The sequence below is a fragment of the Asterias rubens genome, chromosome 20 (genome assembly GCF_902459465.1).
Source record: "Asterias rubens chromosome 20, eAstRub1.3, whole genome shotgun sequence".
In the NCBI taxonomy this organism is placed as follows: Eukaryota; Metazoa; Echinodermata; class Asteroidea; order Forcipulatida; family Asteriidae; genus Asterias; species Asterias rubens.
This window is the reverse complement of record NC_047081.1, coordinates 718648-729310: the sequence shown is the minus strand read 5'-3', so window position 1 is coordinate 729310 and position 10663 is coordinate 718648.

Genomic DNA, 10663 nt, shown 5'->3' with positions numbered 1-10663 from the left:
AAAGAAGGGGGGGGGGGGGCTTCGCACGTGTGTCTAACAATCACCCCGTTACTCAGCGCAGATTAAGATTGAGCAAATCGCCACATCTTCCCTCCCTACAGCCTATACAAAAGCGTCGGTAATTAACCATAGCGCAGGACGCGTATTGTTTATGTCCACACAATGCGCTAAGTCCCCGGTATAAAGTTTGACGCTTCGCTGATGAAGGGATGTGCAAGGAGAAGACAGGATGCGTTGCTATGGTAACGGCTCGATTCCACGGCAGAGGACCCTGCAACCGGATCGGATAATGAGGTGCTCATCTTTTGTGGCCGGGTTCTTTCCTTTAACTCCGAATCGGCAGAAGATACATAACCACAAAAATCACCGTGTAGCAATCTTTCGCGCCTTCCGTTCTTGTCTGATCGGTTTTGGCGGGAAAACTTTGTGCTCGGCACGTACGACAGAAATCGGATGAGCATACGTGGAGGATGGAGGCGGGAGAAGAGAAACAAAGCTTTTCTTAAGGACATCGATCAGTGTATTTGATGTCATTTTGTGTTTTTGTCAGGGGGGAGGGGTGGTAGGGATGATGGGAGGGGCGGGGCTATGAGATAATGGGAGGGGTGGGGACAGCGTGTTAGCGGGAGCTTCCTATTGAGGTGGCAGCTTGAAGTGGTCTTCTCTCGAGTCGTAAATTAGGATTAGTGAATTCGATTTTGATGTGAAACCGAGTGGCATACAATGTAAACTGCACTGATGTGGATACCTTAGCAGCTGAACGCTGACCAGAATGGTGTTAGTTCGAGTTCCGGTCCTGGCACCTGTGTCCTTGAGCAAGATACTTGACCATAGTCCTCTGTCCTTTGGATGGGACGTTAAGCTGTAGGTCCCGTGTACTAGGACCGTGTTAAGGATATTGATGTGTAGTATATGTGAACCTTAATTAATGTTTCACAATGGCAGTATTATTACATCTCCAAAACGACCCAACCCTTCTTTAATTTGTGATTTCATTAATTAAGAATGGAACAATAATCATGTGAATGTTATCGTAGAGACAGAAAAAACCCCAGATCAAGTTAATGAATGAAATCGTCCGTTGAAAAAATACCAAGGTTATTTGCAACAATCGAACTGTGCAATGCACTAATTCAAAACAACAAAAATCCATAACAACAACAACAACGTTGACTTTATTTATCCTATAAATTAAAACGCAGTTTTATCGGTCGGCTGAAGTTGAATTAAATGTTCCAGCGCAAACAACCCAATGTTATTCTGTCAGTAACTCGACCATTGATGCGTACGCAGCAATCGATGCGTACGCAGCAAACGGTGCGAAGATGAGCATGCGTACGCCGTGAACATGTTTGAGTCCAACAAGCTTAAATCCGCTGTTTCTGTTCTATAATGTTTTCACTGTAGGACGGGTCAATGTCAAATATCATATCCCGTCATTGTCCATAACTATCCGGGCGATGATCTACTTACGGCACACGTGCACGTGCGGAAGATAAAGTAACGGGTTTTCGTACAAAAAGATTCTACTTTTCAATTTTAACTTTGCGATCTGGCCGTGCGCCACGGGCTCTTTTCTTCCCTAGGGAAAATGCGATTAACCCTAGCCCTGTGTGACCTACGGTAGTCGCAACACCCGTTTTTGGCACCCTCAAACCTGCCAGAAGTCCTTCTGATACCACCCCTAGTCCAAGGCCCCCCTGGTTGGGGTTGTCTGCCTGTTTCAATAGCCTCCCGTTCTTGGCTGCTAGCACCCCGTTGGAGAAGCCTTTGTTAAGGGGAGACGGTCGCGCCAATGGGGGCAGTGACGCGTACGGAGATACCACAGTTTGGAAGAATCCACGCGTAAACGATCGCCATTGTGACTGGAAAATCACGTCCAACCCCAACGTCCCTATCACCAGAGACCGTCCATCAAGCATAGGCGCAATCCGCCTTGGTCTAGTTCTGGGTAAATGTTGGTTTAGGAGCGATTTGGTGATGGAGTAAACGTGGGAAAAGTGAAACAGTATTTATTTGATTTAACTCTGGAACATTCATCGATATAAATAAATATGGGAGTGGGAAGGTAGTCACAGGCTGACTAAACCTCAAACCCGAGGAGCTTGTTACGCAGTCGGCTCAGAGTGAGTGCGAATAAATGCAAACAACTGGGTATAAATACCTAATGATACAATACAAAAATACCAATGTTTCCAGGCTGCTATTCTCGTTTACGCAGCAAACATGAGAGGTTCATTGCATAAAAATGCAAACAAACACCTTAAAGTTAAGGACATTTGATTTTTAGAAGTGATTTTCTCATCTGCTATATTTCAATTTTAACACACATTAAAACCAACTTTCAAAGTTGACCCGGATTGTGTGTCTTTAGGAAGCCGACACAAACTTATCAAAAACCAAGTCAATCCAAAACTAAACTCGAGTCAAAATCCAAAGTTTACCCATTGTCTTGGTCATCTTGAACCAAAAGGTAAGTGTTAAGCCCACCTAGGCCCGCGGAATCCAGATGAATTCTGACCCGATTGCGACAACCGAAATAAACTCTTGTTATTTTGTGAGTCTCCAAAATTTTATTTTACATTGACTTCACTTTTGACTAATAATTAACTTGATGATTGGTTTAGCAGTTTAATGATCACACTGCTCTCACAATGATGCTAGCATTTGCCCTTTCTCCTGAAGACGCAGAGCATTCTGTTCGAAACGTCGCGACGCATCGAGACCAAACTGGCTCTTTTCAGAGCCAACACTCCCTCAAAAGAGATTTAATACGTGGTTGTACCAGCAAGTTTACTATTTTATTTAAAGTTTAATCTTTTTCATACCACGGAAAGCTTCAAACGTCATTAAAGAACATTGTCGGTACCTAAAAATAAAACCAAAAACGTATTTCCTTTTGTTTCTTGTGAGTTCAAAATCTCGTTCAAAAGTTGATTGAACCCAATGAACAACACTCCATTTTGATTCAACCCAATTATTTGCAATCGAGACTTTACTCATCTTCTCGTCAACATTTCAGACTTTCCTTTTATTTATTTATTTATCAGTATTACACCGTGTTTGTTTTCATACCTATTTTGTTCGTCTTGTTCCTTTCCATAATTCTCTTTCGTTATCTCTGAGAATCATTGGTTTCCCACGCACCGTTTGTTTATTTAAATCTTTTTCAATTATTGACTAAGGTACATCCCCTTTTGTCAGAGTAATCAACTTGAAGTAACCTTCCATATTTTGTAACAATACGAGAGAGGGCGAAACAAAATCACGTTTTACAATGCTTTATGCGATTTAGAGATTCAGAATAACTTTGCTAGAGTCAGACGTTAACATTGTTTGTTTGTACATCTTCCCTCAAAATAAACATCAAGATCGGAGGCGAAACTAGGGTAGCAATTTAGAGGCACTGCTGACCAATTAAAACTGTAGTTTCTCAAGGCATGATATTCTTTTACTTACGTCTGATTTCCGATTTGTTTTGCTCTTGGAAAAATCTGACAAATTTCTGTTTAAATAGCTGGAAATGTCTATAGCTTATAACATTATAGCAAATGGCCTAGTACAGCATTTTATTCTGCTTGGTTGTTTATAGCCAAAGTATATACATGGGGGGGGGGGGTGCACGTGACCTTTCTGCTAAGCCAGATTGTTTATGGCAATTTTTGGGCTTATACCAGCTCTATGCAATTTTACACTGGTTGCTCAGTTGTGTGTGTATATTGGAGACCATAGTGAATTTAGGAACTCTTACACTGTGATACAAATATTGTACTTATTATGAGGATTTAACACAAACATGACAGTAAAGCATTTGTTTAGTTCGAGTTTAGCGTATGCTTATTGAAGAAAAGGGAGGGGTTAGCTGGTGGGGGAGGGGGACCTCACATCACATTATAAAAAGAAGGTCCCAATATTTTGTCAATATTTGTTCACCGCACCTGGCTTAAAAAGCACAGCATAGTGAAAACACATCCCCGCTAAACCAACACGGACCCCTAACACTCTCCATGCTGCTAATCCACGTTCCAGTACTGCCGGCAGTAAGTAGTGAAAGGACGTGCCATAATGGGCAAGAAATTATAATCGCTTCTGATGAAAGATAAAGGAAGCAAGATTGTTCATTTTAAAACCACTCAAATTGTTCCTGAACTTACTGAGGAAAAATCTTAACTCAACTTGACTTAAAGGGTTTTGATATCTTTGGTAGATCAAGTTTTTGGCCATGACATGAATCCAGACTCACTGTGAGTGAAAATAGATGTAATATAAATTCCCTGTTAAAGTTTCAGCTTCATTAGTCGTGAGTTGAAAATTATTTTCGCAATAACACGTTTTCTTATCTGAATTTGTTTTGAAACACGAAGGTCCTAAATATAAACCTGAGTATTAACTGTCACCAGCGGGTAAAACAAAACCGCAGAAGGTATTCCAAATATAAGATTGTTGTTCCATAATACATTTAGCGCAGTATGGTGTGTTTAAGAGCTTAAACCAGTGGACTTCTTCCCAATACAAACAACATTTTCCACAACCCGGTGAAAAGACAACATACCCCTTCCCATTTAACTTTTACAAAGAGTCTCTTTCATGTAAAACCCCATCAAGCGATTAAATATGACAAGATTACAGCCTAAACACAAATATTATCCCTCTTCAAAGGAATGATGTAATTGGTTGTCCTCTCAAGCTGTATTGAGATGAAAGAGCTACCCCCAAGAAAGCTTTCAGAAGTCTGGGTAAACTTTAAGACGCTGTGACCAAAGCCGATTATCTTGGGCTGAATTGTGTTGGAGTTGACTCTCTTACTCCTCGCGGTAGCCCCTGGTGCTCCTGGGCTATAAATCAACAAGGAACCCGCGACTTAGTCTTCGAACAGCTTCCTAAGAGTTGTTCGTACTCTTTTAATCTAGAGGGTTATAAGGTTTGAGTTGACTTTCCTCTCTTTTGATGCAACATGGAAGATGTGTTTACAAAGGGCCGCCCCCAAAAAAACCGAACGGAAAGTAAAATGGTGCTGACGGTATAGATGGCTAACAAACTGCCGGTGGAATCGCGAAAAGAAGTTACAAGCCCATCGAAAGCATTGTTGAAATGCTCAAAATACACAGGTAGACATAAATGATGAGTAGTCCACACTCGGTTAACCCATGCTGTCTTGATCTCAACAATAAAAATATGACACAACTTGGTTGATTGAAGACGTTGTTAAACTGTTTCGTAACTGTCCGCAAAGCCTACAAATCAAATGTTTTTTTGGGAGTGTTCGTTACAACCACAACCTTGTGCTAACGTTAACACCCTAGCCCTGATGAATCAAATCAAACCCTAACCCTAGAACTCGTGCCCACCTTACTCAACCCCCTACCGTAAACCCACTCTCTAAATGTAAAAGAGTGAAAAACACAATTCTTTACATTTCGAGCTGTCCCTCATATGGCTCTTCAAAAAGAGTGGTGGTTATTTCACTCTTTTAGAGGGGTTGCACTCCAGGACAGAGTGAAAAATCACTCCAAAAGATGCAAACTTAAATCGAAAAGAGTGGAAGACCACTCGAAAAAGAGTTGTCCTTCCTATGGCTCTTCAAAGAGTGCCTTTTCACTTTTTGTTTACATTAAGAGAGCAAGCTCCACACACACAACCCCAATCCCAACCCATAACCTATATCATAACCCAACAAAAACGAAACCCTAACCCATCTTACTTTGACCCCTATATCCAAAACCGAATCTCTAAACCCCATATGCAACCCCCCCCCCCGGCACTAATCGATAACCTTACCCTAACCCTATCGCTGTAATGTCAAAACAAAATTAGAATTTGGACCACCCTATGGAGCGTTATCATTGATTCATCTCGGTACATACCCTTTTTAAAAAACAAAGGATAAAACTCCCGTGGTGTTTTTAGTTTTACAGAATCCTCTCACAACAAATGCCTGTTAGCCCACCATATTTCACTCAAATTATGATTTGCAATGTTTTAGAGACACTGAAGTAACAATCATTGAAATTATCAATTTCCCAAATTTAAGAAAAACCAAGAAGAAGTAGACAAACTGTCTCACGGACTTAGATTTTAATTGTACAACCAGCATTTCTAGCACGGTTTTTATTTTATCTGCCGGGTTTTTCATTCGATCCAATCCCTCGATGTGTTCTGGCTACATCTGGTATTCTTTGCCATTTCCTCTCCCCAATCTCGGAGACTCATTTCTTACTACTTCCCATCCACCACTGACTCTAATAATCACAACTGTATCGCTATCAGCAGATATCCCTCCCTCGCCAACACTCCTGTCGCCACAGCCCTTTCTTCAAATCACCAAGAATACACTTCTCACTTTGCACAATCACCACTAAGAGCCTTATACCTTAAAGCCAATCTTCCATAACAATCCATCTCACCAGCACCTGAAACCCTAAAACAAATCATCTCTAATTTCTCTCTCTCTCTGCAGTCTCTTCTGTTTCTTTCTTTCTTTCTTTCCTCGTTCCAATTTTGTCAGCCTCAGCCTCCGTCGTACTACGATAACAGGATGATTCGATCAAGTCCTTGGCAGTAGTCCCGGCCGTAGAGCATTAAACGATCGACTCGGGCTCGGCAAGACAGACGCGGTAAGCAACAATTGCAGTGCATGGCTAGAGATTAATTGCATTTATCCCAACTCAGAGTCTCTGCACCAGCTGAGGTTTACTTCGCTAGCCCTGGTGCAAAAGCATCAAGCCTGCGCCATTAAATCAGACAAGAAGAATAACAACGCACACTTACATGTACAGGCAGAAAAACTTAAGCGATAGTTTATTATCAAACAACCTCATTTTAAAGCCTTTCTTAAAGCCGAATAAAGACCAAGGCGACGGTTTAAACATTATTTTCATACAACCTCATTTTGAATCCTTTCATAAAGCCGAATAAAGACCAAAGCGATGGTTTTAATTTTCGTTAAAACAACTTCATTTTAAAACCCATAAGCCGAATAAAGACTAAACAATAAATACATGAAGACGGTCAGAGCACACTGATCGAAACGTCTAGTAGAAACCGGCTCTTCTTAGAGCCACCACTACTCACAAAAGATATTTTTTACATGGTATCCCAGCAAACCTTTTCCACCATGCATAGCTCTAAGTCGTATCTTAAGTACTCGAAAGCTCACTGATTTACGTCTTATACAGTGCACTAGAGTAACACACGCACAGAACAAAATATTCCTCTAAAATAAGAATAAAACCGTTAAAAACGTTAAAATAACCCTTCATGAACATAATGATGTATGGAACCCCCCCCCTCAAAAAAAAAAAAAAAAATACAATGAGAAACATTTTTTTTCTCGAAAATGTAACTGCCATATTTGAAATTACCTCTTTCTGCAAAACTACGTTACTTCAGAGGGAGAAGTTTCTCACACTGTGTTACACTATCAACAGCTCTCCATTGCTCGTTACCAAGTAAGTTTTTATGCTAATATTTATTTGGAGTAATTTCCAATAGTGTCCAGTGCCTTTAAAACAATGGGAAATAAAAACAAAACACAGCTCAAAGTGGGAAACGATTGTTTGACAACCCCCTACACTCCCGTTTGAGAGGTCAATACACTCAAACAGCGTAAAAAGCCCTCACCCCAAATGAGTCATGGTCGTTTGGTGGCAGGGCTAAACTAATGGACTGGTCAATTGACCATCACCGGCTCATTGTCCAGCGGTCAATCAAATCATAACCTCGGCAAGGCAAGGTGTCATGCCTGGCCGCGCTTAGTTTTCAAGTTCTTTCTTTCGAATCTCGGCCACAGCCCAACGTCAAAGAGCTGCTTAGCAGACAATTTTACTTACACATTTAGTGCTTCGAGAATTAAAATACTCTGATAGGGTTGGAACGTCTGGCTATTAACTATTTTTTGCATTTATACCATAGGTCCTTTTAGTAGATAAGCATTTTCACCGGCATTATTATTATTATTTTTTTTTTATTTAGTGCTGAGCAAACATTTGCAGGGTACCAGTCAGAAACGGTGCATGTAGCATGGTATTTTGACTGGTAACCTTATTCTGGTAAGCATTGTTTTGCTTTGCTTATTTTTGTGATTAAGCAGCTCAATTAAATTGGGACCAGGCTGGGCAAGACACCCGTGTCACAGAGCAAGATATTTGTTACCAAATTTGCTTTGTCCTTCGGAGGGAATATTAAACTGTAGCTAACGTAGGCAGTGCACTTTAGAGCTAAATTGTATTAAGCTGTTAAGCAGAAGATGCTGCTCAGAAAATTTCTTTCCCTAGCAAAAAAATAGTGGGGCACCGGTGGCATCAGTATAAACCTAATGAAATGTTGGCTGGTAACCTGTTTCTGCAAAATAGCATTTTTTCTGCGCTTAGCAATATTTTATGTTTACAGGCTTTATGAAATTGGGCCCATACAGGTTATACAGACTATATCTTGTTATCTTCTAAATTGATCGGTTATCGCCACTCCTTGCCAATCACTGGCTTGATATTTTAGTCAATGTTGAATATTTTTTATTTATTTATTTTTAGTTTCTCAGTTTGTTTTATTTTGTTTCTAGTGTTTTGCCAGTGTGGAGTTTCATTAAATAAAAACGAATTCAGCTAAAGCAAAACCTTCCATCGTAAGCATATTTCAGAGTTTCAAAAACCGTGTAAATTCTTGGACTGATAACGGACGGGAAGTCAGACACCCCGAACTCTTTTATTTATCTACCCGGAGGCTCCTCACCGATCAAAACACCATCTTGCCCCTCCTCCTTCTGCTGCCTCAATAAGAAATAGCTTGTGGATACAATCACCGAATGAAACATCCTGCTTTTCAGAGCCAGATAAAAGAAAACAAAATTTGATTACAGCTTCGAGACCCTGTGGGTCTTTTATAGAGAAAGGGAGGGGATGGAAGTACTTTTCAGACTGAGTGTTCATGACATGCATGCCTGGTACTTCAAGAAGGCAACGAATGCGATTGCCCCCACGCCCCTTGGACATTGCCTTGGTGCCTTTGAAATGCCCCAGTTAGAAATTTACAATTTCTTCGTAGGGTGCCCTTTATCAAGGAGAAAACGCCTTGGTGCCCATGCCCTTTTAGCAAAGAAGCATACAGGACTGGACACACACTATTAACTCTTGGCTAAGTTTCCAGCCTCCTGTCAACCACTAGATGACACTTGTCGAAACGTCGTGAGAAGCCAAACCGCCCTCCTCTAAAAGCAGACAAGTATACTACGAAATTTGTTTCATTTGTACTCAAAAGAGTAAATAAAAACCCAAACCATAACGTTTAAAAATGATGTTCTTAGAAATAAACCCCCGTCTTTAATTGTTGTGCCTTTCCGACCCAATATCATAATTGTATTTTAAATTTGTAACATTTTATTGGCACTAAATACGAATCCCTTTTCCGGGCAGTTTTTAATCTGGGAATGTCTATTGACTCAACACGCACGTGGGTTTTTCATGCAACCGAGTAGAGTTATAGAAGCAGTTTTGGCTGAACTACTTAATGTCAGAGTGGAATTGGATCACGTCACGACTCCCCCTTTAAACCAGTGTCCAAGTGGTCGTCATAGCCCGTTCGCTGTGGCCCATAGCCCCCATCCTCCCTGCCCGTCAGCCCCGCTAGAGTTTACCGTTCCACTTTTCATCCTTTCGATCACTCCCGAATCCATCTTCGTTTGACAGCCACTCATCAACAAGAGACAAAAAACCTCCAACCACTCTTGTTGTCTCCCTTTTTTGTCTTCTGTTTTTTCCTCTCTTCTCAAATGATGGCAGACGGTTAAACAAACGTGCCACTAAGTGCTGGAAAACTCAAACACATTCGAGATCAACCCAGTTTTCACGGGGATCGTCTGCCGCGCGGCGTGTATAAGGTAAATAGACTCGCCGACTAACGGGCCGTTTCAACGGCGTACCAGTTCGCAAATTCGCGGGGTTTAACTGGTTGATGTTAATGCTTATGGATTTGTCACTTTTTTTTATGTACACCCGGGTATGGCTAGGGTAGAGCATTAATATTCATACAGAGGTCCCAGTGGTTTGTTCACTAAGTGTGTCTAAGTAAACGGATGGATCGCCGCGGTGCGGAGTTATCCACTATTAATTATTCCAGTCACGATTTTTTTGCGGGCTTTTTAGGGTGATTGTTAAGTTGTTACAAGATCACTTTTTGGCGGGCAAACAGTCGTTTAAGTCATTAATCACACCCAAGGAATATTCCTCGGTAAGATTGATTGAGGGGGAGCGGAAGTGCTCGGTCGCCCTGTATAGATACAGGATGCAAGTCGGAATGGGAAACAAGCAAATTTCCACTAAATGGATTGAGACATATAATCTTTAAAAACATCACCGGGGTGTAGTGATCTTCTGAAAGATGTTGAAGACTTGAGATTGTGAAAAAAAGATACATATTTAACCACCTGCTAGAGTGGTAGTATATCTTTTTTTGTTATTAATCTTTACCCCATCTTTGAAGTCAATAATTTTCGAGAACCACTTTGTAATGCAATTTATTAATCCAGCCATGCTCTAGAGAATCATTTTAAAGCCACGGGGCACTTTTGATAATGATCAAAGACCCAACATTTGCATAAAATAACAAATCTGTGAAATTTTTTACTCAATAGGTCATCGAAAAAACTGCAAATTTTGTGTGCTTTGAGGTG